The sequence below is a fragment of the Myotis davidii genome, unplaced genomic scaffold, assembly GCF_000327345.1.
Source record: "Myotis davidii unplaced genomic scaffold, ASM32734v1 scaffold115, whole genome shotgun sequence".
Taxonomy (NCBI): Eukaryota; Metazoa; Chordata; class Mammalia; order Chiroptera; family Vespertilionidae; genus Myotis; species Myotis davidii.
This window is the reverse complement of record NW_006291010.1, coordinates 2,129,201-2,134,213: the sequence shown is the minus strand read 5'-3', so window position 1 is coordinate 2,134,213 and position 5,013 is coordinate 2,129,201.

Here is a 5,013-nt window from a genome sequence, read left to right as displayed (position 1 = left end):
TCTTCCCACACACAGTGCCCTTGTATTGCTAGAACCCATCCACACATCAGGCCCAAGAGGTGAGTTTGATTCATTTAAAAATTGTGGTATATTTACACAATTAAATACTACTCTGCCATAAAAAGAAAGATATTTTACCCTTTGCAGCAGCATGGATAGACCTGGAGAGCACTACATTAAGTGAGATAAGCCAGTCAGAGAAAGGCAAGTATCACATGGTTTCACGCATATATGGAATCTAATGAGCAAAATAAACTAACAAAATTGAGACATATTCATAGATAGAGACCAGGCAGGCAGCTTTGGCAGGGGGATGGGGTTGGAGTGGAGGGATTGAGCAAGAAAAGGGAAAAAAAGGAGAACTCATGAATGTGGTGATTGTGGGGGTGGGTAGAGGTGGAAGAGGGCATAGAGAAGATACATGGTGTTGGAGAAAATGAAATTAAATTAAATTTAAAAAATAAAAATCATCCATCTCGCTTGTTACAATTGATTCCTGAGTAGTCACATGATGCCAACTGGGTCAATTAGATGCAAAAATGAATTTTCTCATGGCTTTTGGAAAAGTTATTTCTCAATCCTCTGGAAGGGAGTCCCAGAAGCAATACTTTATCTCCCTTTGTAGTCTCCCAGTAGTGGACATGACATCTAATCCTAAGGCAACCCCTCAATTTTATTTGGGGGCGGGGGGAGAAAAGAACCAAGAAGACAAGGATAGAGTAAATGAAGTGAATTAACATACAAAAGGCCATCTATACTAATAAAAGCATAATATGATAATTAGACTGAACGACCTTCTGGACAAAGCCACGGTGGTGGAGGCTGAGGCAGAGGTGGTTAGGGGAGATCAGGCCAGCAGGGGAGCAGTTAGGGGGCAATCAGGCCAGCAGGAGAGCAGTTAGGGGCGATCAGACTGGCAGGCAGAGGTGGTTAGGGGTAATCAGGCAGGGAGGCAAGCGAGTAGATCATGAGAGGGATGTCCGACTGTCGGTTTAGGCCCGATCCCAAAGGGAACCCTTCAGGATCAGGCCTAAATCTGAAGTCAGACATCTCCCGAGGGGTCCCGTGTTGGAGAGGGTGCAGGCCGGGTTGAGGGACTCCCCCAGCCCCCTGTGCACAAATGTCATGCACCGGGCCTCTAGTCTATATATATAAAAGCCTAAGTGACCTTTAAGACCGGTCGCTATGATGTGCACTGACCACCAGGGGGCAGATGCTCAATGCAGGAGCTGCCCCCTGGTGGTCAGTGTGCTGCCACAGCCAACCTTTCATGGCCAGCCAACCTCCCGCAATCCCTCCCCCTGTCCAGCTGGCTCGATCAGCCCCAATTGGGACTAGGTAAGATGGCCTCCTATTGGCCCCCATCACCAGCCAAGCTGAGGGACCCCACCCGTGCACGAATTTTCATGCACCGGGCCTCTAGTATAAATAATAATAAGTGCTTTCTTGAATTCAGGTTAACCCTACTGGCACACCTCTTTTTTATCATGCTTAGCTTTAATGCACTTCATGGATGCTGTGTTTTCTACAAACCGAAGGCAAAATCCTCCACCAGCAAAAACATTACAACTCACTTTATTGAAATATTTGCCTTATTGTCATGGTCTGAACCCAAACTTGCACTATCTCTGAGATATGCCTTTATTTCCATATTTAACTATTCACCACAGTAACTAAAACTAACATCTTTGCTGCTTGACATCGATGGGGACTCTCTTGACTTCCCATTGCTTGAGTCTGAAATACATTCCTCCCTGCGTCTGATCTCCAGCTCCTCTAGCATGTCAGCTGTCTCCTTCAATTGTTACTTGCTGGCACATATTTAAGGCATCAACCTAATCAGCTGAAATCGATGCTGCCACATTTACTCCTGGAGGAGTTTCCATCACAAACACTCTTGCCGTTTGAGTGAGCATGCCATGACCAAAGTCCAGCAACAGGTTAACAGCTATCAATGACTGCCTTTTTAGAATTGTACACAAACCGCCTTTCCCGATGGCTGTTTACACATCCTACAATGTTTGTTGATCCCAAAGCTTATCCTAATTGGACATTGTAAAGCTTTTATCATTGTGCTAAGTATTTTTATGATTAATAGTTAAATAAGAAGCAGGCTATTAGAGGATGTAGGCAGATGTGTCAATAAATGCATAAACATTGATTAGAGGATTATTAACAGTTGGCGACATTTGCTTCAACAGCAAATACATATATAGATAACAGTGTCTATAATTGAAGTTTATACATTTATTCAATATTGAAGAAAGCATTTGATATGTTTATTAACAAAGGAAGAATACTAGCAAATATGCTCAAAACAGACTTGTTTGCATTTCAGTTATCAATGTAGCTTGCGATAGTCATAATTGCCTATATAAAATAATGTACTTCTATCTTAGAAATAATTATAAATTATACATTTAGAGTTTGCTACCTGAGGTCTGTCCTTACTGAATAGTTTATACAGTGATTGTTTTTGTAAAGGTACACTGACTTAGGATTCAAAATAGTAACATTTTCTACAAGCTATTCTCAGTTTTCCAACTGTAGCCTAATTTGGTTCTTCATTAAAAACACACTACATATTACAAATGAGAATAGAAGTATAAAAATGTTGAAATGTTGAACCTCGGATGGAAGGCAGGGCGAGGGTGGGTGGGAAGAGATAAACCAATGAACTTGTATGCATATACTAGTATGCATAACCCGTGAACACAGACAATGGGGTGGTGAAGACCTGAGGGGAGGAGGATGGGAGCGGGCTGGAAGAGGTTAATGGGGGAGGGAGGGAGGAGGACCTATGTAATACTTTCAACAGTAAAGATTAAAAAATAAATAAATAAATACATCTGAGGAATCATCTCATTCAACTTCCTTATTTTACAGACAAAGAAGTTGAAGGCAAGGAGGTTAAGTGATTTGCCCAAGGTTGTAAAGATACATAAGGTTTAGAACTAATACCTCCTAATTCTTATCCTCTGATCTTTCTGCTAACCCACAGTATTGGGCTTTTATCATTGTTTATCAATGTTTACAGCCATCCTTAAACATAAACTTTGATTCATTTGCATAATAACTTCAGCTCTTTAAAAAAATAATTATAGATTTTATTAGAGTACAAAATCTACTTGAAATCCCCAATTGGACTGAGATTTCTGTATTATTTCCAGGTCCAGAAACAAAGTACTCAAGTTCAACCTATAAAAATATCTAGTGAAAGATAAAATTTGTGGCACAGATTTCAAAGAATTCAATTAGAACAAAATGCACTTAATACTAAAGCTACTTGAATGTTACTCAGCCTATATTTGATAACTCAGAGGTACTAGCTATGTCTTCAGAATCATCATTACAAATATTGACCAATACTGAACTATTAATTCACAGATGTACCCACAGGCAGAAAGTTCCAGTATATAAAGGCAAAAATTAATTTTTCCAAATTTCTAAGAAGCATTAAATTTTCTTGAATTTTGAAAATGAAAGATAGTTATATTGCTTTTAAAAAGCCCCAAAAACTTTTTTTTATTGCTTAAAGTATTACAAAGGGTATTACATATGTGTCCTTTTTTTCCCCCGCCCTTGACAATCCCCTGGCCTCCCCTACCCAAAAACTTTTTAAAAGATAAAAACTAGATCTATAAGTTGACATACTGATAACTAAGTAAATGGCTATCTGTTAATTTTTATATACAATTCACTCTGGTAATAAAATCAACTTAGACACTGAGCCAAGTATGCAAAACACTTTAGGAAGTTCAGAAATCACTGTCTGTCTTTAAATATCTTTGTGTTATTTCCAAATCATTTTTCCTGGGATTAAGAATGTAAAAAATTTTATTTAAAATGTTTATGGACTTTTGAGGCTTATGAAGGGAAGCTTCTGAGATAAGATCCTCCCATTATTATCCACTTGTAAATTTACTGGCTGCTGGAGGCAGCCAAAGGAGTTACCATTAAGTTAGCAACTACTATGTTCCAGGCACCATTTGGTGCTGTATAGTCACCAACTTATAGCATAATCATTCCCCAAATATTATGAGGTCAGTGCTATTACTCTTTTGTCCTATGCGAAACCTGAGGGTCAAAAAGGTTAATGATTGATTCAAGGGTACATGACAATTTGGTGTCTGTGTGCTCAAAACCCATGTTTTTTACCTCTGGATAGTCCAAGGGGAATAACTAGGCACAGTATTTATACTGCAGAGCACAATTTCTCCCCACATGACACTGTCCTAGGATGTGGAACATGTTTCTAAAAATAACTCCTTTCATCATAGAGGCATCCATCTGGTCTTTCTCCAGCTATTCCAAAGTCATTGTTTCCTGTGCTCAGCACCATATATCTAAAAGCCAGTACTGTGGGGGGGGGGGGGGTGGGGGGCAGGGTTACAACTGGAGATTTGGGATAGAATGTTTTGCAAATCTGCCACTCTGAAATTGGTATTCCCCATTAAGTGATGCCGGCCATGCAAAAATAGTAATAACTTACATTTTCATTGTAAAATAGAAAATGCTCCTAAAGTCAGGATCTTTTCTTGTATCACAACAACATTGTGAGGATGAAAGGGCACATATTATTCTCATGAACCAATGAGAGAGACTGAATTTCAGATATGAAATATAGGACTTGTCCAAGGTCACGGAGATGGGGTCTGGCATCATCAAATTCCAAATCCAGGGCTCTTTCTGTTATCTCAAACCCCTCCTATGGGTGGCCATCTCCTGCCTGGAATCCTCTGTAGAATGAGAATAAATAGATCATATTCAAAGGAGAGACACAGAGAGAATACACTGATACAATTCCACACTAAAGAGCTTTGACGTTGCTGCCCCCACATCTAACTCCCATTCCTTAGTAACGATCCAGGGCCCTCAGCCCACATCTGCTTGAGAGGAAACTAACCCAAGTCTGGCTTCAGTGGGAGAATATTAACCAACATAATCCAAACATCTGATTAGAGGCCTTGATCAGGAAGGGGTATTGACCTATCAGGCCAACAAGGTTGGAGA